General features: G+C 33.0%; 1 long non-coding RNA gene across 1 annotated transcript; it reads right to left on the bottom strand.

Annotated features, from left to right (window-relative positions):
- Positions 1–5,148: 5,148 nt before the first annotated feature.
- Positions 5,149–23,874, bottom strand: LOC114712990 (uncharacterized). Its single transcript, XR_003737297.1, has 3 exons — positions 23,864–23,874; positions 7,824–7,834; positions 5,149–5,250 (listed from the first exon to the last, which is right to left on the bottom strand). It is a non-coding gene; the product is annotated as an uncharacterized LOC114712990 (long non-coding RNA).
- Between the last annotated feature and the right edge of the window lie 4,045 nt (positions 23,875–27,919).

The following is a 27,919-nucleotide window of genomic DNA, read 5'->3' as shown; positions in this document are numbered from 1 at the left end:
TAAGGTTTTAAAGTAGAAATTAATAGTTTCTGTTAAAGATAATTTGGAGATGTTATAATTCTTTTATAAAAAAATTAGACAATTAACTAATTTTAATCATATTTCTTAATTCATTATTATAAAGTATCTTATAAATAAGAGGTAGAGGAAGTAATCTAATCTTGTAGAAAATTCCTTCATCGGTACAAAAGGAACTTGCATGGATATTTATCTAGAAATGGATCATTCATACTAACTGTGGATAGCGTCCCTTATTCCCTGAATCTTTCACTCAGAATATAAAATAGCCCATATTGAATTCAACATCTAAATCAATTATCATATAATCACTAATTGTCTCAACCTTCTCTAGATAATCTTGAATCATCCCGATAATTAAGTAATGTTTACTAGTTAGTCAAGTCGAGGTACATATTTGAATCAGATCAGTTGCTGCTAAGAGATGGAGCGGAGACAACCCATTCTTATTGCGCATGATTACAAGTGAACTATTTCGATTGCCACATCTGTCAAATCAAAGCACTTGAATAGATAATACATTTAAACATGGCAATATATGAAAGAATGAATAATTGATTATGTTTGCCAATATATATGCCCTCTTGCAATTGCACAGCCAAGAATAGTATCCTCATTGTCCCTTGTATAGTGAATATTTCGGGTTGAAGAAACCCCAGGGCTTCCAATATATAGATAATGAAGCCAAAGAAAAGCTTTTCTGCTGCGATCGAGAGCTACCATGAAGAGCGGTGTCTCGTCGGCACTATTGCTTATAGCAGTTAACAAGGGATCTGTACCCCAAATTGCCTTACATATTTCAACACTTCCCATTGAGGCTGCTAAATGCAAAGGAGTGTTCTTTATCTTCTTCTCAGCCCCAAGAACAAGCAACGTTGGTTTCAATACATCTTTGATCCAAGAGATTTGGCACAGGTCATGAGCTATCCCTGTGAACTATCCCCCCCTTCTCCATAAAAACATCAAGTATCTGTGGGTGGTTCATTGTGTTGTTTTATTTTCGCATCATAGCTCCCATGCACGTGATCTTCGCTTGGATTATGCATAATTTGACTCACTGCACTGAATGCATATGCTAGGTTCGTTGGTTGGTCCAATGTGTGATTGGCATATTATTATTCCTAATAATTGTTGATAGACTCGCTTATCCGTTGGAACTTGATTTACATACCCTGTCTTTCACCGAGAATATACGATAAATTATATCATATAATTATTAATTATCCCAACCTTTCAATATAATCATGAATCATTCAAATAATTAAGTAATATTACCTCCAGTCCTTATTATAAAACCCAGTTGACTAATTTGGAAAGATTAAAAAACTTAATAAATTACTTTAAAGTATTTATATTTTTTTTTCTAAACTAATTTGTCTAACTTATAAAGTGATATACAAATAATGATATATAAGTATTTTAGAGAGGTCATGTAACATATGTTATAATTAAGTAATTCATTTACTTCTTTAATTTTCTCAAATTAATGAACTAAGTCTTATATTAGGACCGGAGATAATATTTGCTTAGTAATTATAGACACAATTATCCCGACAATTTAATTAAGTGACCCAATTTGGTCAAGCGCACGCATATATTTGAATGAGATCAGTTGATCATCATGTGCACCCTTATCATCCTATCAATTCAAACTTGTGACTCAATGAATGAGCCACAAGTCGGATTGGCACCATCATGAGCCCCCGAGAAAGAAGCTATGTAAGTGAGGTCCGAGGGAATAAATTATTACAAACGTCCAAGTCGTACAATACTATGATATTGAAATAGTATACTTGTTACACATACATTATGGCAACCAAATGAGAAACAAACCTACAAATCACAGACACAAAAGATTTTTAAATGAAAGTGACGATGACCCTGTCACATTTGAATAGTAAGACTTGCACTTACTTTAAGGGATCAAATCTATTTTATTTTCCTTTTTTGGGGGCCTTCGGTAACAGATGGCACTTGTGGTCTTGCGGCTGGGGGTGGAACCTAGGTAAAAATAGACATCAATGTAGGACCAATGAATATGGGTAGTGAGACAATGGTCAGGAAGGCGATTGGAGAACCAAGAATTGCGTAGGTTTTAAAGGATTTGCCATGGAGCATGAGAAAGATCCACAAACAAACAATGGAACCGAACATGGAAAAAATAGCAATATGAAGCATGACAGGAACGTATTTCCAAAGGTTAAGAGATTGAGATCGAAAAGCAAGAATGCCCAAAAAGGAGATTGTGGAAGTGAGGGACAAGGACAAGGCCACAAGGGATAAGCAGTTCTTTTCATCGAAATCTTCTGCCACATTGGGAAAGACCATGGACGCAACCAGGGTCGACACCACAGAACACGCTTCTGAGGTCTGATTCAACCGCTCTCTATCCCTTGCCATTTGTTCCTCATAACTGTCTCTAAACATTTCTTCTGCGTTTTTCCCATCATTGTTGTATTTCTCCCACAATTCAGAAGGCACTGAATTTTTTACAAACTGCATCACCATTTATATATGCACCATGTTATTTTATTTATCCGACATTTTGAATAAACCTTTGACTTAAAATGATGATGAGTATTTTAACTTTCGATTAGACCTTTCGGCCTAAAGCCAAATAAATTTTAATAGGAAATAGATACGCACCTGAAACCACTTGAATTCCTCTACCATCGTAGTTGTCTGTGTAACACTCCGAATTTTATGATTTAGGATGAGCAGAAAAGTGAAAATTCATTAAAATTATTTATTTGCCAAATAAATTGGGAAAAATTATGGAATATTGATTTTTGGGGTTTAGAGACATTTTGGAAAAGGTATTTCCCCAAAAGTGGCTTAAATAATTTTAATAGATAATTTTAAGAGAAAATTGGTTTAATTTCTGGATATATTTTACATTTCAGAAAAATAGGAGAGGGGTAAGATTGGAGGAATAAATATGTTGGAGGGCAAAATAGTCCATGAATTTTCTTAGATACGTGTAGCCTCCTTCGCTAACCATCAGCTCACCGTGCGTCTCCTTCATTTCATCCTGTTCTGTGACGTAGAGAGAGAGAGAGAACGAGAGAGAAGACAGAAGAGGAGCTATCGGCGAGAGGGTGATCGAAGGAGTTTTCCTTGCATGCAACCGGCGATCTTGATCAAGGTGAGCCTGCTAATCCTCTTCCACGGTTGTTTTCTGCATTTGGCGGCGGATATGAAGTTGATGATGAAAGAAGTTTTGGGTTTTGTGAGAGAAAGTCAGGGAAACGGATGATATATGTAAGGAGGATTGTAGATTGAATCTTGTGTGGTTGAAATGTGGTGTTGCATGTTGATAAATCTGGTTGCATGTCGATTCTCTTGCTCTGTTTTGTTTATGGCCGAACATGGGTACATGTTTTTGCAAATTTTGGCTTCGGTTTCCTTATTTGTTTGGTTGCGGGGGTTGGTTTTTATGATTGCATGCGGGATGTCTTGTTCTGCTTGTAGTTACCGAAAACAGGGACCGTAGTTGCTGCTATAATGCTGTCGGGTTTATGGGTAAACGAAGGATTGATAATATAAGCATATATATGCTGGACTTTTGCGGGTTAGCTGAGAGTTTTTTAGTTTGAATAATCTCTGGTTTTGTTGTTCTATGTACGGCCGAAAGGGGAAGTTGAAGTAATCGAATGGAATAAATATGATATGTGTATGTGATTGAGCTATGAATAGATAGGGATTGTAAGCGGAATTGTGGACATTGTAATATATATACATATACATTTATATATCTTTAGTTTTTTCCATAATGACCAACCACTTAATAAAAGTGGAGCCAGATTTGGAAAAGTGGATACGATGTTATCCTTAAATTATAATAAATAGAAATAGTGCTTTTGACCAAGATGACCAGTTACTAGGTAAACTAACTGTGTGGGTCGAGATAAGGAAGAAAACTCTCCAAAGAGAAAAGTTTAAATACGAAAAATTGTCCAGGATGACCAACTATTAAGTAAGGGTAGAGATTGAAAGAGATTGGGATTTAAAGAGAGTTATTTAATTTATAAATTATGTTGGATCAAGTATTAACCAACCCTTACTAATATAATAGGTTTTGATATCTGCAAAAGCCCACCGAAGAAGCTAAGAGAAAGGAAACAAGTAAGGTTTGATTTTGAAGCGGAAGGTTCAGGTAGTAGTTCTTTCCTACCTTACACTTGTGTATGATTACTGCATGTCTGTTTGTGTCATATTGCTGTTAAAGCATGAAAACATGTAATCCTTATTTCCTTGCATGGATTATTTAGCCATGATCACGTGTAGCTGATAGACATGGGGCAATATCTGCCAATTATTTGCGCATTAATTAATCATATTGTCTATCTGTTATTGCCCATAAATGCTTAATTGCATTAGCTTGCAAGGTTATGTTCCTCTTTGGCTTGTTTTGCATGCTTTATGTAATGTGCACAATTGTTTGATGGAAATTACTACTACGGGGATTCGTTCGAATCTCACCCTCCCTTCCTATATTATACAGCTAGGGCAAGCAGTTCCAAGGGTAAGGAAGTCATAAGAGCTGAAGGTGGGATTGCATGAAGAGCAAGAATGACTGCTACTTTTGTACATATAGAATAATTGTTTGATAGTTAATTATCTAACTTATTAGATGTTTAAGAGCAAGTAACCTTTACTTGCTATTATTTATACTATTTTGTATCCTCTATAAGGAGGTATGCACTTCCGATGCCCAGATAGAGGTCATTGTCCTGAATGGCTAGTATAACTACTTATATAAATGTAGTATTATTTCTGTGCGTCTGTCATATGAGCTACAGGAGCAGGGTTCAAGTGTGTGAACCACTCGTCAGTGTATTCAAATAAAAAAAAAATTTCTGCTATTTTTATAATAGAACACTAGCGTCTAGTGATTCACAGACGTCAAATGGACCCTGTTAGTATATAGAAAGCTAGGTGTTGCAGTCTGCATATTTAGATTGACCTCAAGCTTGGCTGCCAAGTGCAATGCGGTGTTTCCGTCTTTATCAACTTGACTAAATACACTTTTATCAAGGTTTTCATTTTTGCGCAAAATTTGATACAACTTGGTCTGCCTCTTTTCTACGGCTAATAGAATTATGTTCTTTCCCTCTTCATTGGCAACTTCTATCGTAGATGGAAATAATTTTAGGAAGCTCTCCACCATTTCTATGACACCATTCTTAGCAGCAATCATTAGAGGTGTGTCAACTATTTTAGACCCTGGCTCTATCCAATCATTCATAGTCCAAATCACAAATTTAGATTGTTGTTGTTGCAAAGAAAAATCATGCTAACAAATGTCTGCAATTAACAAAATTAATATTTCTAATTATTTAATGAAACTTGATCGATCATAATTCATTGAAGATTTAGGCGAATTCTGATGTCAATCATAATGTGGATAGGATGTGATCCATTGAAAAAATCAGTTTCTAAGTCGACAGAGATGATATAATAAATTGTGTCCTCTCATGTGTCATACAGGTAAAATAGCGCTATTTTTTATTTGAAAAAAACAATGATCCGTGGACTTCCACACAATCAGAAAAATTTGCAAGAGTAACTTATACTATTTTAATTTAAGATTTTTAAGATTACATCGATAATAAAATGTTTCATATTGAATTATTGATAATGTTGACTTGATCATAAAAAAATTGTTCAAATTACTTGAGTATCACCTCTATGTTTCAAAATTTACACAATTTCCTCTAAAATGAAGATTCAATTAAAAAAAATCTCTCTTAAATGTATTAAAATTAGATTAATATAATATATATGCCTTTCTATTTTTTAAATATACACAAATGTTTCGTGAAATTAGAAAAAGTACCAACGTAGTTTCAAATCGCCCATGACAAATATTTGCAATCGATTTATATTTTAAAACTTGCGTGCATATTGAAAATAGAAAGAATGGTTGTGTAATTTAATAAAAATATTCAAGAATAATTTGTATAACTACTTACATTTTCGTTTTCAACCAAGTGTTTTTAATTTTCTTAGTAAAAGCTTTTTTAATTTTTTAAGAAAGCATATATAATTTGAATAAAACACAGAAAATATTGATGTAATTCACTCCATATTTTATTATTAATTGATCCGACGGTGAAGGTCTAGAATGATTAATTACTCTTCCTAAAGTTTTTATATATTTATAATAAATTAATACTGCTTTATGAACTAAAGCTTGGAGTTTCCATAAATCTTGATGCAATAGCTTGTTTTCCTGTGATTTTTGATTTCGATGATTTTAAATATTTCCTTTTAGTATATTCCTAATTTCCTACACAAAAATATATATTAAACCCATTAGAATAAAAAATCACAACAAAACAAGCTACTGTACCAAGTTCTCCCTTTGGTTGAATTGAAGCATATAAACCCTAGGTTGGTTTTTCTTTCAAAAATTAATCTATATACCACTTAAACATGCTTATCCCACTTGATATTTAAGGTTATTTCTATCCTTCCCTAATGGTTATACATTCAAACCAAAATGGACGGCATCTCCCTTAAATTTTCATGCCAAAAACTAAACCAAAACTAGCTTGAATCTTAATTATAACATGGCTTGAATATACCTTGATGTATCCTTGATGAAAGCTAGGTGATTTCTTGCCCAAACACTCTCAAGAAAATCAGTTTACAGGTCTGGAACGAAAATGGCAGAACCTTCCCTTAATTTTCCAATTTTCCTATCATTTTTTTGTATTTTAGGAGGTATTTACAGGCAATAAATCTGCCACCTCTTCCCCATTTTGGACGTCCAAGCTGCCACCTAAGGGGGTTATTTGGCAGCCATCAGCAGCAAGAAGCATTCAGATCTGTCCATGTGTACATTTACTAGAATTTTCCAATATTATCACATGAAAAATAGGATTTATCTCTATTAAATTGAAGGATCCAGAAGTTCCACGAAATGAGGCCTTAATTGGACTCAATGTGGGGCCCACAAATGGTTTAGGATGGTCCAAAAATATGGCCTACAAACCAATTCAAAATCCCAAACCATTTCAAAACTTTATCAGTTACTATTCACTAGTAACATTCTATAATTTTTTTAGGCCTCCAAAAATTTTTTTTATTCATGAAAAATACCTTTTTCATACAAAGATATTATATGAAAATTTTTAGAATTTTTCTCCACCTCTAACTATTTATTTTGAATTTTTCCTGATTAGGCCTCTATCGGTGTCACTGTGGGAAAAAAATTCTCTAAAGTTAATTCCTGAGCTTCTAAGGTATAAAACCAATTTTATAAATTCAAATAAATATTTATATGATTTTTTCATATTTTTTTCAAAATTATTGAGGCCTCTAACTAATTAAATTAATTATTTTTCTCTAATTTTTTCCTATTTTCCCGAAAAATCTCCATATTCGGGAAATTCCTTAAAAATTCCCTTTTCCATAATTTTTACCTTTAGGGCCTCCATCGAGATTCCAAAACCCCTAATTTATATTCTTCCCATTTTTTTAGAAATTTTCTAGAATTTTTCTCAAAATTTCCTATTTTACCTTTCCTAGACCGATAATTATGAAAATACCAGTCCGGACCTTATCGGAGTTTCACATCAAAAGTTATTTCCTCCTTTCGTCTAGTTTCTACATTGGCCCTCAACCAAATTTCTCATCCCTCATGTCAATGTTAAATTTGACAGGATGTGACAACAAGTTTTGAATAGCCAATTATAAAAATGTACTAACAATGATATGCTTGATAGCTTTTGTTTTCAAACATGATGCAAAGGTATTTTAGTCATTTAACTATATTTTCATAATACCAAATCATGCACCACTTTCTTTTCTATCATTTTGAACTCTTAGGTGCTTGATTTGGAAAATAATAATGTCAGGATTTTTTTTTCAAGTTTCCCTAATTTAAAATCAAATTATTTGATAAAGATATATTTTATGCTACCATAAAAAAAGGATAATTTATTAAGATTAGATAAAATAAATGATATAAATAAATTATACATTATTCAACACTATTAATAAATGCTAAAAATATAATATAAAAATAAAAGATGAAGCATATAAACGGAAAATGGGTTTTCTTCTTATTTTCTTTCCATATATAGAGAAAAGTTGGGGAAAAAATGAGGCAAGTCATGAGCTCCATTTTCTCTCTAACTTTTATTTCTTCTCACTTTTTCTCCCCAAAACTAACTTCTCTTTTTATTTCAACTTTTTTCTATTAGTGTAATCTCTTTTTCTCCCAGCTGCTGTCATATGTGAAAATGATAGTTTTATTAAACCATAATGGCAATGGAATTGGACATGCCTTTAGCATGTTTGGTACAGATAAAGAGGCATGGAAATGGATTCCATATAACCGATGAAATTATGAAAATTTCCATGAACTATTCTTTTGCCCCTTTCTTTCATCTCCTTCAATCCCATTACCCAAAACTGCATCATATATTGTAATTTCACATTTTAAATATAAATGTTAAATAAAAATAATATTTGAATTCCCAATAGATACCAAACACATTTTTAAACCCCATTTCTATTTTCATTTTTGCACTCATCTCTATAGCCACGTCCATTTCCATCAAAATCAATTCCAACGTATCAAACGGGCCTAAGTTTGTCATTTCAAAGTTCTCAACACCACTAAAGTTATCCCACACATCTCCGCTATTACTTATCTCCTTGGTAAGGATTTATAGCAAGATAAAAATGCAAAATCTAGATAATAATTAGAGATATAACATGGAAATCCTCAATAAAAATTTATTTATTTATTTATTTTAAAAAAGTCTTGAATTATTGACCAAGTTTTTAGAAGTAACCTAAACGTATAAAAAAGTATTTTGATACTTTTCCAATACATATTGAAGAAATATCTGTGCATCTTGGCATCAGATACGATACCGATAAGGATACGTTCAAGCAATTTAAAGTATTCGGCGCTACAACAAAAAATGAACTGGGTAGGTTGTCTTCTCCTTCTTATCGTGCGAATATGTGCGTTTGGGACAGCTATTTATGGGTCAGAAGTAGCTTATTTTGCAGCAGAAGCCCGATTCAAAAAGTAAGCTTGTTTGGAAGAACTTGTACAAGACCGCACCTGGGGGTCAAAAATGGGGCCAAACGCGCGATTCACCTTAAGCGGGGGAGGTAACCTTTTCAAGTGGTAATCGGGCTTAGGACCGTTAGAAATTGTTAGAATAATAATTTTCTCTCATTCCTCCCATTATTCTCTCACTATTTAATAAAACTCATGCCCATTTTGATAATGTTACAATAAAACTTAGTTTTATTCAATCATAATTCAAACAACTTTTTACCCAATCTAACTTTTACAAACCAACTTTTATAAAATCCAATCCAAACACAATTCACATTACCCAAATTAACTTTTACCCAGCAAATAAGTTACTTTTTCTACTGCTAATCCAAATGGACCCCATCTCTTCTTCAACCAAAAATCAGAAGTCTAGCTGATTCAAATTCATCTAACCACGTGTTAGCTCCCACCACTAACATTCATCAAATGACTATGAGGGCCACACTGCAATTTTGTGCAGATGATTCTAGGTACGGGATGATCACGCGTATGACTCAGTTATTCTATACAAGCATTCCGTTTTGCCAACATTACTCCATAAATATATTGAATGGGAGCCAGCTTATCAGATTTTGACACTTGAGCTCCTCTACCTAATTTCTTCCAATTGTGTACGGAAAGGTGTATTGTGAAACAGTATATGCAGAAAGGATTGTTATAGGGAAAAAAGGAAAAAAACTTGTCATGATTGCAAGCATGAAATCACAGAAAGACAATGTACTTACAGCGATAAAAGAAGTTGAACAACGGAAGATTGACCAGGAAGATCACTACTTTTGAAAGCTGAAGGGGTTACTGCTAAGAGATGGAGTGGAAACAACTCATTCTTATTGCCCTTGATCATCGCTTCCAAAAGATCTTTATAAAGGTGAACTATTTCTCTTGCCACAACTGCAAAATCGAAGCAGACCATATGCAGTTGAATAATACATTAAATTAAAACACGGCAATATACGAAAAAATGGATAGTTGCTTCTGTTACCAAGATGCCTTTTTTCCAGTGCACAATGAAGAACGGTGTCGTCGTTGTCCCTTCTTATGCAATGAGCAACGTCTGCTAAACAAACTCCAGGGCTTTCCGTATATTGATAGTGAAGCCAAAGAAAAGCTTTTCTTTTGCCATGGAGAGCCGCCATCAAGAGGGGTGTCTCGCCGGCGCAATTGCGTTTAGAAATTAAGAGGGGATCCACGCTACTTATCTTCTTACACATTTTAACATTCCCCATCAAAGCGGCTTAATGGAGAGGAGTGTTAGCTTTCTAATTCTGAGCCTCAAGGACGGGCTTCTTCTCATCTCCATTTTCATCCACTGATGCCTTCTCATCCTGCTCATTAATTCTCTCTCCACAAACTAAGTCCACCATGGATTCCACCACATGCTCTTTCCCACTAGACACTGCCATGTTCTATGCGGTGTCTCCTGTCGGGGATATCTTGGCAGTGCGAAGCTCCCCTTTTTCCTCGTACATTTTAAGGACTGTTGGCCACCTGCCGTCTGTGGCAGCACTACGTAAAGTTCTCCACCGCTCGCAAATGTAAAGCGGGAGATAGAAAGCTCTTCATCATTTGCCCTTAGTACAAGGTCTACTTTTGTGAATTGTCCTCAATCTCGTAACCAAAGCTGCAACAGAAGGGTAACTTGAATTCAGGTATATTTTTAATGTCACAGTACATGTCAAATTTATAGATATATTTTTCAGATAATTAAACTCTTCAAATTAGACTCAAGCGGTGTAAATGAGATATATATCTATATATAGGTCATATATATCTAGCTATATGGAAATCAGACTAGACAAAACAAGAATCCCGAATAGACAATAAAACCATGCATGGTTCCCAATTAAACGTGAAGAACAAAAGTAGATTGATCTGAAGATGACTAGGGGATGATTTGCCAACAAAGAAAAAGTAAATGATACAAAGAACTAGAGCCTTACTAGAGAATAGCAGAATGGGATTGTGACTTCACCAACCAAACGTTGAAGAATCAGATATGAATAGAAAGATCAGGTGGAGAAGAAGAGAGAAAAACAAAGAGACATTATATAGAGAACAGATAAGTAGATGCAGATCATCCTTCCCATGAGCTGCATTTTAAATTATATATAAAACTAGTACTCTATAAGAAGCACAGCACAAAACGCAAAACAATCACGTTACCATTTCCTTCTTGGAACTTGCGACTTTTGTCTTCTCCAAATTTTAAAAAATTGAGCAAAAGTTTTAAAGACTTTTGGTTAGCCCTTTCTCCTCGAATCCATCTATGTTTTTTTTTTTTTAGAAACAACAGAAAATGCATTGAATGTAACTGAAATTAATATAAGTTAAAGCAAATTAATACTATTTTTCAAACTACTCAGTTGGGAATTGGGACTGTGAGTTGCGACTAAACTATCTAATACCAATTTTATCGGGGAAAAAAAAATCTAATACCAATTTGGAGTCAGAGAATAAATATTTAAGTTGTTAGCATATTATGAGACTCTGTCGAAAATGACAAATCTAGAATGATGAGTAAACATAATATTATACTTTTCTGGTCGTATTTATAGGGTACTTTCAGCGTATTTCACTCAGACTAAGAAAAACATTAAAATACATTAACTCTCTATTAAAATATAAACTTTACCCATGTTTAATATATATACCTTTCAGAAGAGATAACTATCTACATTATAATAAATGAAGGACAAAATAGTACATTCATGTTGAAAATTTAATGAAGTGACTTATAAATAGGACAAAAAAAAACCTTCTCTCTCTGCCCTATAAATAGGACTAGGGAAGTATTTCTATATGTCATGCCTATGACATGTGCTTTTACAGATAAATACTAAAATAAGCAAATCCAGCTAACCATGTTACCATATTGACCAATTTTAACTATTACTAAAAGGGAATAATTATTTTATAGCTTGCTTATTATATTTTTAATTGTGTGGACTATTTAAATAAAATAATCTTATAAACTCACTAAACTTAATCGTTTGAAGTTACCTTAATTTTTATATACACCCTTTTTATGATTAACATTGACTATTTATCGTATTTTATTTAGAAAATAATAATAGAAATGTAAAATGCTATAGTATAGATCATAGTCATGAATTTCTAGGAAACTTCTCATAACAAAGGATACATCTTGTAGTACCTATCACATTGCTTTAACCGCCTGATGAACCAAGAGGAAGAGAGGAGAAGTCGTTTCCTGACAAAACATATTTGCAAAAGATCTCTTGTCAAGAGCCCAGAAGCAAGGATCCAGTTCAAGGAAGCATGACGACTCAGGATATCAAGTGGTATAACAGCGTTAAGTCTTCGTTTCCATAGGAATCTTTGAAGATATAACACACTATGACAGACAGTAGAATTGTAATGCTTCTGTTTAAACAATAAGATCACCCATCCTTTCTAACCGAAAAAAATAAATAAACAAGATCACCCATCCTTTGTTAGTATTGATCTGCATATGGTGAAAGCGAGAAGATGAAGGCATGGGGCATATGCTCCTGTTTAAAGTTCATTTTTGGGAACTTGATAGAGAGACACGTCCGAACCAGATCGAACGCGAGTAAGGGCAAGGGAAAAAGAGGCGCTCAATTAATTCATCATACTGACAACCAAAACAACATGTATAAGCCTGATATATTTAGGTGATGTTTCTGTAGGATTTCACAGACCGAAATTGCCTGATGTAACATTTTCCACATAAATAAAAGGAACTCGTTCGGAAGGGCTATTGGCCAAAGGAATTTCCAAAAAGATTCCAAGGGCTCAGTGTTTTGTTGATTAATATTTTGACTTAGTCGGAAACCATCCTTAACCGTATGATAACCTGACATAGTCCCTTGCCAGATTAATTGATCAGGCAAACCAGTGAAGGAGGGAAGGGGGGGTTGATGATTCTATTTGCAATAGCCCAAGGGTAACTAGTTTAGTCCTCTGGTATTTTTTATAAGAGCTTGAAATTTGAACTGATTTGGTCCTTTTTATAAAAATTTAATTAGGGTTGTCTGAACATTTAATTGGATGAGGTCCCAGGAAGTGTGGCGGGTGGTGTTGCTATTGGGACAACTAGCTGTTGATAAGTTTAGAAAGAATAAGTTTGTTCTAGATATTTCTCTTTTTTACTTGCCCCTTTATAAATAATGACATGCTTGGAAAAACTTCATTTCTCACATTTTTATTACTTTTAACTAATTTTAATTATTTTTTTAAACCACGTAGTTTGGTTATCATGCAATTATAAAATGGACAGGAGGGGGTATACTAATGGAAGGTTCCATTTAATTGGGTTAATAAGGGAGGAAGTACGCAATAAAAGATCCGCAACACAATGAAGATGCTCATTGGATGTAGATCCCTGATGCATGGGCCACCACAACGGATGGTTAAGAGGAATCGACAACCCATTTCCCACCCTCCAACTGAGATGCCTGACAATAATCTCTGCATTGTCACGTAAACCTTTCGAAATCCAAAAGGAATTGTATGGTTTCCGAATTATGGTAGCACTTGAAATAAGATCTATGTACTTATGTTTCAAAGTGGTAGTTGGGAGGGAGTGCGAATCTGATGATGGTATTCTCCAGACTTGCTTAGCTAGAAGAGGCTCATTATTAGCCTGATGAGAGTGACGCAAACCAACCCTCCTTGGGCTAAAGGAAGAAAAAGAGCATCCTTTCATCTTCTTAGAATTTCCTAGCTAGGGTGTCCCAAAAGAAATCCACACATACACCTGGCATCAATCTTTTTTCAATTGATTTAAGGATTTGAAGATATACTTGTGATTTATCTCTTCCTAGATCATTCCAAGTTGCAAGATATTTTCCAATTCTAAACACAAAAGGGACTCCAAAACTCCGAGAGATTTGCATTTTGTCTGAGTAATGCAGGATGCTTTTAGGACTGAAGACTTAGTTTTGTTAATTTCCTGTCCAGACCAAGAACAAAAGATATCCATAAAGATGCGAGTGCAATTAATAAAGTTTTTCCAATTGAGACGCCCTGCTAAATTAGGATAAATATGAATTGAACATATAATTTTACAAGTCATTAACTAATTTATTGAAAATGTAAATTAGTTAAAAGTGTCTTCTAAAATTTTGGCCAACCTATTCTCCTCGGAATATTCCAGCTATCATTTTTTTTAAAAATTTTATTAATGTTAGTTCTCTTTATTTTTTTGGGCGAACGTTCTTCCTTTCTTTTTCTTTGTTTTTTTTTTTGGCCAACGTGAACGTTCTTTTTTTACTTAATGGCCAATGGTCTTTTATTAGTTCACATACAAATGGCGCATTAAATATAGGTAATTAAAACCTAAACATTAATGGTATCTATAGTGTTGTCTAATTATAAAATCAGTCTCTAGACTTTAATTTTTTTAATCGACGCCTCGTAAGACGTTAAGCCCTCCTCTTTATAGGAGAGAAGAATATTATGTTGTCATAGTCCAAGATGTTCTTATTTTTTTTTTTAAAAAAACTTATCTAACTAATGTATTAATGTGACTTACTTACTTATATTGACTAGTAATAGTCAAGATGGTTACCTAGTAGTGCACGTGACGCTTGTACATGGCTAATATATTAGTTGGCAAGTAATTATCATATTTCATATTATCTTATATCAATATTCAATACTAACACGGAAAGCCAAAAAAAAGTACGCTATAAAATACTGCGTACTCTTGTTATTGTGAAGGAACTACCTAATCTAACATTGCCTAATATATTATTATTCTTGCTGTCGACAATGTGAACAGAAAGATGACTTGACTGTAGAAATCTGATTTTGTTTAACCATTTAGAATTACATGTGAAAAGAATAAGATCCAAATAAGTAATAAATAATATGTGAAATGTTATGAATATAATAATATCTTTGTGGATGTCCATATATCTCCCACTATCTCTTATATCTCATATAGTCTCTAATATCTCCCATTATCTCTATATCCCTCAATTATCTCATATTATCATGTAATCTGTAGATTCTATCGAAGATGTAAAGCTGTGCCTATAAATAGAGACTATGTATAATGTATTGAGCACTCTTAAATGGAATGAGAAATACTCTCTCTTGTTGATGCTCTCTTCCTCTGTATGATTCTTCTATATCTCTTCTTTATTTATAATATGTTATCAGCATGAAATTCTAACTAAGGTATGTATGATATACTTTTCTATCTCATCATAATTTTAGAGCATCATCTTTATTATTTTTCTAGAGTATCATTTGCTCTGTTCAAATAAAAATACCTCGAGCATCATATATATAGTGTTTCAGAATATCCGTATTCCTATTCAATTTATCTAGGATAATCTAAGTCATTATATGGAATTAAAAGGATTATCTGCTGTTCTTTTAAACATCGGATTCCATGGCTATGATTGGAGATTTTTTTGCCCCCTATTTCTTATTGACCTGACGTCACTATTTCGATGGAACTCGAAGTTCCAATAGAAACTAGCAGTATCCATAAAGATTTACCATCTAAAGTTAAATGGCCAGAAGCCATATAATTCTAAGTTTTCATCTCATTGTAATTAAAAGGCCAGAAGCCATATAACTCAGATTTTCCATTCTTTTCAGATTAAATGGCTAAAAGCCATATGATTTTGATTTTCTATATTATAGCCAGAAGCTATACAACTTTGAGTTTTTATCTTATGGCTAGAAGCCATATATATACATATATATGGGATTAATTCTCTTTTTTTTTTTTTAAATGACTTGAAGCCATATATATTTGATATTTTATCTTATTAAATAACTCGAAGTATTTAGGTATAAATTTTCCATCTTATGGCTAGAAGCCATATATATTTGATTACTGTTATCTTATTAAATGGCTAGAAGCCATGTAATTTGAATTTTCTATTTTATAGCCAGAAGCTATATATATAATTTTGTTTTATCTTATTAAATAGCTAGTTACCATATAAATTTGATTTTCTATCTTACGGCCAGAAGCCGTAGATATTTGAATTTTTTTTAATCTCATTAAAAGGCTAGAAGCCATATAATTTGTATTTTCTATTTTATGGCTAAATATATATCATGTTGAATTTTCTATTTTATAGCCAGAAGCTATTTATATATATTTAAATTTTCTTTTATCTTATTAAATGGTTCGCATTCATATAATTTTGATCTTCTATTTTATGACTAGAAGTCATAAATATTTAATTTTGTTATTTTATTAATTGGCTTGAAGCCATATAACATCAAAGTTTTATCTTATGCTCAGAAACCATATATCTTTAATTTTTTTTATTTTGAAATTAAATAGCTAGATGCCATGTATCTTTATTTTCTTTATTAAATGGTATGAAGCCATATAGTTTTGATTATGAGAAGGATCATTATATGGTTTGTTTATAAAAGAAAAATTATGACAATTAGAATTATAAATAATGTAGCCCAGAAAACTAATGACTATATAGTGAAGGATGTATTGGTAAAAGAGTTTATCTTTTCTCTTTATTTTATGTTACATGTAATTAATTTGAAATTCAAGTTTTATTTTTATCTTATTCTCATATATTTTTGACATTCAATTTGACATTTATTAATATTATAATTTTCTTATTACTAAATGGCCAGCAGCCATTACACTCATGTTATTGAATGACATGAAAAATAATAACTTATGATGTTTTTCAAGCCCTAAAGGCTTATGGTTTAAATATGGAGTGACACAAATGATCTTTAAAAATATATATAATTTCTAATATAGAGTCTTGAAGACTAATGACTTATAAATAGCTCTGAAGGCTTATGATTCAAATCTTCCTGACTATATAGTTTGATTTTAGTCCTTATAGATTTTTTTTGTTGAATTTATAAATATATGGATAAGTTTTGAAGCATTACATAATATATACAAAGAAATAAAGTTTTTGAATAACGAAATATCGAGAATATATATATATTGTTAAAAAAAAAATACTTCATATTTTGGGGGGAAAAAAAAGGTATAACAAAAAGTGAAGTATATCATATAGTGAAATAATAATATATTTTAGTTCCTGAAGAACTATATATAGCAATTTTTTTTTGAAGAACTATATGTAATCAAAAAATTGATATAGTTCTAGAAGGACTAATAACAAAAGATTGATATAGTTCCAGAAGAACTAATAGCAAAATGTTGATATAGTTCCTGAAAAACTAGTAACAAAATCGATATAGTTCTTGAATAACTAATGTAGTTCCCCCCCATTATTTTTGTGGTCAGAAAAGAAATTGATAATGAAAAATTATGACCCACAAACATTTATATTAGAATATTTGCTTATCAAAGGGTCTTAAGGTAATAGTTCAATTGGATTGAAATCTATTATTATATATGAATCAGGAAGCATTTGGATTTTCAAGTTAAAGATATGTTATTAGCTTACTATACATTATTCACTGTATTTGAAATACAGAAATAAGAAAAATATATTTATATGACTCACACTTGAGAGGGAGATTGTTGAAATACAAGTGTGAATCATGTCGGATGGAATTTGTTATTATTAATATTAGTATCATTCCTTATATCTCGTATTCTTTTTGAAAAAGGCTCTAAAAGAGTCAGTGGCGCTCAACCTTCCATGAGTGCACAAGTTTTTACCATTAGGTAAAAAATAAAAATTAACACTCTAGAAGAGCTATATCGTGATTCATTATCCTGAAGATAAAATCTATAATTGATAGCATATTCCTTATGAAATATTAAGGTAAAAAATGAATAATATGACATGGTAACAAGAAGTTTACCAATAATTAAGAATAATTTTATAATAAACCAGAAGTTTATACATTTATAGTTTGGCATGACCGGTCAGATCATCCAGGATCATAATGATGCAAAATATCATGAAAAATGTGCATTGTCATTTATTAAAGAACCAGAAGATTCTTTAAAAATGATATATAATTCAAGAATTTTTATGTGTTGTTTGTTCTCAAAGAGAACATCACTTGCTATGCTCAGAATCGGATCTGTACAGATCTATAATGTATCAACTTTATATATGGGCCCATTTAGACACCATGTGGACTAAAGTAATACTCTGTAAGTGAAAGATGTATCTATAAAATGGTCACTGGTATTTATGATCAACTTGCAACATGGAGTTTGCAAATATGTTCAGATAATTACATTGAGTACATAAGTTCTTTATTATGAAATCAATATGATTCTCGTTGAGATTGCTAGTGATCGTTCCTCACGTTGCTGATAATTATATGCTTAGTAAAAGCCTCCATGAGTAGCTAGATTGGAGTTTATGAGAACATAATTCCCATTTGAGTGTTGGGATGATTGATTTTATATATTTTGCACATAAATGCATCAAGCCAACAATGTATTGTGAATTCTCCTATTATAATTGGCTTTTGGTCAACAGCCAAACATTTTTCATCTTAAAATGTGTGATATCTATTATTCCACCGCAATAACGCACATAGATGGATATTAAAAGTAAGTTGGGATCATTGTTGGATAAAATCTTTTTATTCTTGTTTGTCTCTAAATGAAACAAAATAATGTTTCTAAAAGAGATTTATGGATTTAGGAGATCTACATTATATGTTCCCAATATGAGGGGGAGAAAATGTGTAGCTGGAAAAGAGAATATATAGAATGCATTTTTACTATCAAATGTAGATCCTCAAATATAGTAGTATAAACTAGAAGTTCATAAAGTATTGCATTCATAAAATATTATTAATATCTACCAGATGTAATTACTGATCAAAATGAGAATTCTTAATTCTTATATTCCAGCTAAAAGTACTCCTATTCTTGAAGACATGCTAAAAGCATGAGATTATGATCGGTTCCAAAAGAAAAGAAAAAGGAGCAAATGATCATGATGATCATACTAAGGAGGCATGAATTGCAAAAGAGATTAAGACACAATTGTTTGACCCTTGAAGATGTTTAAGTGTCTGAAAGCAATAAAGAGATCTCGATATGTTATGTCATAAAAGAAAAGGGGACCGATAAAGGAATAAAATTGTTGACAATAATTTTATTGATGATATCATGTGATCAAATGAGGATCTTATATATAAATCTATCATGAGATACAGACAGAAAAATGGTTGGCCAACAGAAAAGAAAAGACGCAATGTAACAGGAATTTGTGTATCCCTGGCCTATGCACTTGAAGTGTAATGCTAGTATTATGTAAATAGACATTTGTACAATATAAAGAGAAATAAAGTCTTGTGGTGGATTAAATTACATGTCTTATCAATCTGGCAGTCTGGTAATAAATGAAATTTTTTCATGTGCGTCTTAGAAATACATAACTATAACGTATGACTCACTTTATAGTGAAATTTTGTATGATTCCCTGAATGATTTAAATCCTTGTATAAATTCAAACAATGCAATATATGAATAGATATGGATCATAATGTATGAAAATCCTTGAAGGATTTAAGTTTCTAGAAGCATACAATTATGTTCTCAAGAACACTATGCAAGTAAATCTCTATATGAGACATATGTGGTTAATATTGACTGAAGGAATGATGTAAACATATTCCAACTTGTCTATTTGTGAAAAGATTCAAAATGAGTTTGTTATCAGTACTATTTATAATGATAATATCAGAACTCCTGATGAGTTTTCAATAGTTGTGAATTACTTAAAGGAAAAAATTTGAACCGAAACCTTTCAGAATAATACATATAGATAAGTCACATCTATTATGTGGTTGAGCAACATCTATTATATGTTTCATTAGTTGCAAGATCTTTAGATATGGACTAAAGATCGATTTAGACCTCTAGAACATAATGAATAAACATTTGGTCCAGAAGTACCATATCTTAGTATCACTGAAGCATTTATATATCTAGCCATACAGAATATGATATACCGTTTGCTGATTAGCATAATGTAGTTTTTTATCAACATGAAGATGTTGGAATAGAATTAAAAATATTCTTCGTTACTTTAAGGGTGTCATGGAGGTAATATTATTTTATTTGAAGGTACCCAAGACTAATCTTAATGGCTATAGATATAAAGTATTTTTGTTTGATCCTCATGTCAAGAAATTATAGTATGATCTACGTGTGGGTAAACCATAAAAGGACTATTTGTCTCATAATTTTCAAAAGATTATAAAATTCATATTTGACATTTTTACGTTATTACAATATTTGGAAGGGTTGTCCGTTATATTAGACTTTGCAGGCTCCAAGATGTCAACTGACATTGCTAAGAGGGGGAGTTGATACACGCAGTACTCTTTTTTCCTTGTCTATGGTTTTGTCCCACTGGGTTTTCCTAGCAAGGTTTTTAATGAGGTAGCACTGCATAGTGTATCAATGAATGATGTACTCTTTTTCTTTTGCTAGGTTTTTATCCCACAGGGTTTTTCCTAGCTAGTTGAAGTTTTTTAACGAGGCACATTCATATATATTGGACATCCAAGGGGGAGTGTTATGAATATAATAATATCTTTGTGGATGTCCATATATCTCCCACTATCTCCTATAGTTTCTAATATCTCTCATTATCTCTATATCCCTCAATTATCTCATATTATCATGTAATCTGTAGATTCTATCGAAGGTGTAAAGCTGTGCCTATAAATAGAGGCTATGTATAATGTATTGAGCACTCTTGAATGGAATGAGAAATACTCTCTCTTGTTGATGCTCTCTTCCTCTGTATGATTCTTCTATATCTCTTCTTTATTTATAACATGAAAGTCTTTTTCAACCAATATGACTTTTATAGTAAAAGTTAAATAATCTAGCTCTGATTTTATTTCTTAAATGCGCCTATAACTTCGCATCGCATAAGTAAATCAAATAAAGTTAACTTGTTGGATATTGCTTTGTACTTGTATCCAAATTTACCACGTATTTTTTAAGATTTTTTGGCCAATTCTTTTTGGAGTGAACTCCTACAATATGCATTCTGACTTGAGAAAATTAAAATATATATTAATCAAATGGTAAATATAAATTTATTGGTCAAATTTATTTATTTTTTGTTTGGAGTATATGCAATAAGGTATGTCGTTACCTATGCATTGTTAAGGATTATTAGAAAACTATTCTACAATTTAGTTATTTCATGATAATTGTCCACAAAAATCCTCCTCAGCCATTAAAAAAAAAAATGAAAATTTCAATTTTAAAATTGAAATTTAAAAGAGATAAAATTTGCAAACGTGGCAACTTCTCTAAAGATATAAATAATGTAAAATATAATAATCAACGATAGTCAAGACTGTAATGTAAAAATTGACAAAGAAGGATCAAATGACCACCGCATTTTTTATTTAAATAAATAATATGGTGCGGACCCTTGACTTTAATAGTTTATGATATCGATCATATTTGACATCTTTGAGATGTAAATAATTTATATCGTTGATGAGCATGGGTCACCTAAAGATGATTTATTTTATTATGCAATATTTAAAATATGCTATTATTTAATTAAATCAATCAAAATTAATTGCAAGTTGCTGAGTATAAAATTTAGGGAAAACTAATCTGATAGTTCTCATAATTTCATCCAATTTTGATTGAGGCCCTTATAGAGCTTTTACTGTTTATTGAATTCTTATTATTTATTTTGTTAATTATGCCAGTCCTTCCATCAATGAAGCCGTTAGTTTGGCTTACAGTAGATAATGTGGCGATTGAGCACACTGTCTTTCTCAGTTAGCCAGACCACCACCTCCCTCAACTTCCCCCTCTCCTCTTGTAGAAGCTTCACCCACTATGGTATTTTGCTTGATTTCAACAATACAAAAAGGGCCATATTTCACCCGCTTCATCTTCAACACTCGAACTTCAAGCACTGCCTAGCTACCAGTTTCCACTGCCCACTGTCCTTGCGTAACCAATCCTTCTACCCTCATCATTCTTTCTCCCTCCTCATATAACTTCACCACCCCCAATTCTCACTTTCACTTCCTCTCAAAAAAAAAAAAGAAAAAAAAAATTACAATGGTTAAGGTGCGATGAATTCCCTCTTCTTTCCTTCCTTGCTTTGTTTCTGCCTGTAACGTATATGAAAATCTAACTCAGCAAAGGATATATATATATCTATGAAAAGCAAGCTCGATTACAGTGCAATACGGAAGAGAATGAAAGAAATGGTAATCTTAGTCACAAAGGACTGCCAAAAAGGGGATCACAGAATCACAGGAAGAACGAGGGAATATTACACAGAGAGAGAGAGTTCATAACAACCAACAACCCCTCCTCTATGACCTCATCGATATTTATCTTTGCCTTCTCCTTGTGCCTTTCATGCCGTGTTCTCTGGATCTTCCTCAACTTGCCCACCACGTGCTCCTGCCTTGGGCTCCCCATTGGCTCACTTTGATGGCCCATTTGTCTTGGGATCATAACATTACTCCCCTCCATTAGAACATACCTTGTCCTCAAGGTCGAGGTGCCGGTACAATATCATGAGTACCTCATCATCTTCCCATGTGGCATGTGGACAACCATCCCACCAAATTAAGTACTGTTGTAGCCATTGCCCCCTAATGGTGTATGAAGCATGATTGTTCAATTGCCGCTAGTTGCTCGATGGGATCTTCATGGACAGATAATAATGGCAAGGGCATCCAAGTTATTGAATATTTTAGGCCCCCCTTTAAAACCTTCAGATGCAAAATGTTTCAAAAGGATAGCATATAGCCATTTAATCAAATATGGTGGAGATACAGTATCAACGAGGAAACTTGAAACGAAACGAAACCAAAGTGTCTTGGCGATGATTGTGTCCAAGGCAATTACATCAATCACAGGCTCTACATCATTTAAATACCAAGCTCTTTGGAGCATTTCCAGGATCAAACACCAATATCAAAGAAGAAAAAGTAATGGAAGATTGATTCCATGATAGTGGGTTCATTTCCAAAATTGAAATGCTCAAATGAAGTGAGCCAACAAGTGCAAAGAGAACAACAATACCCTTTTCCCTATGACAAGAACCACCATTGAAATAAAGGGCACCGTAGTTGAAGCTAGAAAGTGTCAAGCTGTAATTGATCCTTGCTCGTAAGACCCAGTCAAAAAAATCTAGAATCTTTGTCATTTGTACCAGGTTCAAATGCATATGAACATTGTGATCCTTATAGTTGTGGCAAATATAGTACGAACTAGTAATAGTGGATCCAGCGTCAAATATTAATTGAATAAACCAACCAATGAAAAACTGGAGCTGCTCAATAAGTAATTCACTCAAATTGATTCCACACCATGAGAACTTTTCTCGGACAGTAAACCAAAATCGAAATGCTTGTAATCTGCAATTCACAAAAAGAAAAATAAGAATACCTGGATCAAATGTCACCCAACTAACCAAACCAGTATTATTCCCATGATAGTAGTCTGAATTGCACCCCATAATGAGCATAACATCAAAGACAGTAAGATCTGTTAGAACCCATTGAAGCTTATATGCCATACTGTGAATGGAAGAGTATTGATAGAATAAAATAGTTAGAATGCAGTCCGATGTAGATACTGATCTCATATCCCATTTAGAAAAATTTCCCAAGGGAAGTTCCAAATGCAGGACAAAATCATACTTGTCTCTCTCACTGTCCCCAAGATTATAATTCTCATTAGCATTCATTGGAATATTCTCAAACATAGCAATCAAGCCAATAGCTTCGATAAGATGCTTTACCCATTCGTTCTTGCAGCCACGAATCTCTGTATCAACATTAGGATTGTCTCTATTTAACTCTGCTCTTAAAAACTCATACGGATTCTCTGTTTCAGCATCCTCTAACATGTATTTAACTGTCATACTAATAGAATCATGTGAATTCATTATTTTGTCAGCCAAATTTTTATAAAATTCATGCTCCATAAGTAAAATATTCAGTGCAAATCCAGATACGGACAGCAGCTCGACCTCAGATGATATGAGATCAATAACAAGAACTTTCTTCTCTAACATTTCCCATGTCCTCAATCTGTTAGAAACAGCAACAACCAAGTCCATTGTGAAACCCCAAGTACTTTCTCCTTTTCCACCATTAGCATGATATATGCAAGTGGCTTTACAACAGAGTGTAGCAAAAGACCCAAGAATCAAGTTATGATTTCTATTCAAATTCAGTTCAGCTATAGTGTCATTTGAAAGGTGGGTAATAACAGTAACCACGGTGGCCACAGAAGGTTTTATGATGGACTGTTTCCTCCCCAAAGCCACACCACCAATATCAAACGGAGCAACATCTATAAAATAGGTTAGGTTTAACATATTTGTAGCCTTCTCGAACCTTGCATACAGTCCATATTTATAGGATTTATATAGTTGAAGAGCTTCAAATAGATGCGCACTTGATGCACAAAATTCACCGAAGCAAAGTCTAGGATTTAATGGATTATATATGGTAAGAAGACCAGAAAAGTGTTGCATGGCAACTACAATCGTAGCAACTATACTGGCTAAGAAATGAAAGAAATCATTAATAAAATGCAAACACCCTTTACCATCTCCTGGGTCAAACACGGAAATGAAGAACGGAAACATTGGCAGAAAACTAGCAAATGGGATAGGCATCTTAATGCGACAGTTGGACAAACACATGGGGTGCATCTTAAATGACGCATGAACTGTGTCCCTATTGTGGACCATCAACTGCCAGCTTGGAGCGACAGTTCTAGAATGGTAAAACAGAGCAAAACCAAGCATGAAGGAAGAGTGTGGCAATGATGGCTCTATCACAGAGTCTGAACGCACATCGTCAGCCTTATCAAGGAAAAGCTTATATGAAAGCCAAGCCCTCAGTTGCGCCAATGACAATGAATAAGAGTGGCTCAACAACCCACCAAAACGCTCGTCCTCTGACATTTGAATTACGGTAGAACATGAGTAACCCATTGCTACCTCATCCATTGTAAGGGTCGGTTTGACCTCGTCTTTGTTTGGGTCATCAGCATCATCATCTATTGCCATCTCATCCTTAAGCATTTCATCCTCATTTTCAGTATCCACCATCTTGGTTGGGGTTGATATTAAATGTGGAACAAAATCCTCATGGAGAAGATGCGACCTATAAAGTTCCTTAGGCTTGATTGTTTCTGTCGCAAATACGGATCGCCCTGGAGTCTCTTGGTCGATGTCCTTCGCTGAGGTCGTTGTCCATGAGTGGTTGGCGAAGCTCGTCAGCCTGGGAAATGGAGATAAGCCATCCATAGCTCCTGCCATCGTTTCCATCTGTTGTATAAGAGTGCAAAGAGAAGCTTCTAAGATGTCTAAATGGCCGTTAAAAACTTGTTGCATCAGAGCAGAAAATTGTTCGATCGAGTCTTCAAGCTCATCAAGCTCGGCATCATTAAAATCATCTGCCATTGGGGTAGGTTCTCTCAACGAGAGCACCAATGCAACGTATATGAAAATCTAACTCAGCAAAGGATATGTATATATATATCTATGAAAAGCAAGCTCGATTACAGTGCAATACGGAAGAGAATGACAGAAATGGTAATCTCAGTCACAAAGGACTGCCAGAAAGGGGATCACAGAATCACACGAAGAACGAGGGAATATTACACAGAGAGAGAGAGAGTTCATAACAACCAACAACCCCTCCTCTATGACCTCATCGATATTTATCTTTGCCTACTCGTTGTGCCTTTCATGCCGTGTTCTCTGGATCTTCCTCAACTTGCCCCACCACGTGCTCCTGCCTTGGGCTCCCCATTGGGTCACTTTCACGGCCCATTTGTCTTGGGATCATAACACTGCCCTTACTATGTCTTTTTATTTATTTTTTTGCTCTTTTGCTGATCCTTATGTAATGTTGCAGAACGAGAAAACTCCAAAAAGTGATAGCCAGACAGAGTACATGAACAGATGAACAGTGAGAGATAAACAATGGTGTTCATTTTGGAGGAGCCGGAGAGGAGGCACGAGGGGTGGGGCTGACCGAGGGAGACAATATGAACCATACTAAAAGCTTCATTGACGGAAGGACTGGCATAATTAACAAAAATAAATAATAAGGATTCAATAAAAAGTAAAAAATCTATAAGGACATTAATCAAAATCAGATAAAATTACAAGGACTATGAAATTAGTTTTCTCTAAAATTTAAATTAGTGGCCAGTTATATGAAACCAAATTATAGAAAAAATAGAAAATGCATTGAATGTAATTGGCATTATCTCAAATGTAAATTGTTAACATATAATGTGACTCCATCGACAATGACACTAGCAGCTTAGGATGATGTGTGAACATAATATTTCTATATGTCATGCCCATGACATGTGCTTTTGCAGGGAGATTATAAAATAAGAAGATCCAGCTAACCATGTTAACACATTGACCAATTTTAACTATTACTAATAGGGAGTAATTATTTTATAGCTTGTTTATGATATTTTTTTAATTATGTATATACATTTGAGCTTCGACTATTTAAATAAAATAAACCTATAAAATCAATAAACTTAAAGTTACTTTAATTTTTTATATGACATGCACGCTTCTTATGATCAACATTTAACTATTTATCATATTTTATTTAGAAATTAATAATAGAAATGTAAAAACGTTATAGTACATAGATCATAGTTATGAACCAAGACAAGATCAAGGCAAGAACACCTGAAAGAAAATATAACCGTAGCTTCCAATCACAGAAAGAAAAAAAAACAGAATGAGATTGTAACTTCACCAAAACCAAATCTTAAATAACCAGAGATGAGAATAAAGACCAAAGGGATATGAATTCCCTATAGTGTCTTATATTATGCAGAGCTCAACTTTTATATGATATACACGCTTTTTATGATTAACATTTAAATATTTATCATATTTTATTTAGAAACCGATAATAGAATGTAAAAAATTATAGTATAAAAATTTAACGGAGAATATTTTCAAAAACTTAATAAGACCACCAATGGGAGCATTTGAGGCATAGCGTATGTGTCCCTGACGCTGAATGTCTTGGATACTGATGCATAAAAAAATTTGGTTTTAAGATTTTTGAATTTGATAGAACTGAAGTTGTCCTATAAGCTGTCCTGTCCATTTAAAAGTCATACTCCTCCCATTAAAATTATATTACATTTTTAAATGAGAATAATTAATCTGCAAGTATCTATAATTTTACTTATTTTTTAATCAGGTTCTCATTATGTTTTCTTTTTATCAGGTTTATGTAGTTTCACCTATTTTTAATCAAGTCCTTATAGTTTTACCTGATTTTTAATCATGTCCCTGTAATTTTTAACTATGGGTGCAATTAATTAATGAAGTTTTTCTGATTGAGACTCCCTGCTAAATAAGGATAAATATGAATAGAATATTAATTTTAAAAGTTATTAACCAATTTATTGAAAATGTGAATTAGTTAAAATTGTCTTGTAATTTTGAATGCACAAAATGGAGAGACTGAAAGTTAAAAAATTGAAAAACATTGTAAACACATGGGCTCTTCAAAAGTTGTCTCAATTGTTCTTTAATGCTCCCTCCAAACGCCTCTACTTAATGTTCATCTCTCTCTCTCTCTCTCTCTATATCTATCTATCTATCTATCTACTTGCACTGTCACACACAGGATGTGGATCTGGATCTATATCTGTGATATGATGGATGAGATTTTGGAACCATAAAATAAAAGTAAACCTATTCTCCCTCATTCGTTTGGTTGTGGATCACTCCCAAACTTTTTAAAAAAAATTGAGAAATAATAGTCTTGAAAAATTTTCTTTGCTTAATGGTTAATGGTTTTTTTTAACTAATTCACATACAAATGGTGCATTAAATATAGGTAACTAAAATTTAAACATTA

This window comes from Neltuma alba, unplaced genomic scaffold (assembly GCF_004799145.2).
Source record: "Neltuma alba isolate B1F8T4 unplaced genomic scaffold, ASM479914v2 tig00011408_pilon, whole genome shotgun sequence".
Classification (NCBI taxonomy): Eukaryota; Viridiplantae; Streptophyta; class Magnoliopsida; order Fabales; family Fabaceae; genus Neltuma; species Neltuma alba.
This window is presented reverse-complemented; position numbering and strand designations above follow the sequence as displayed.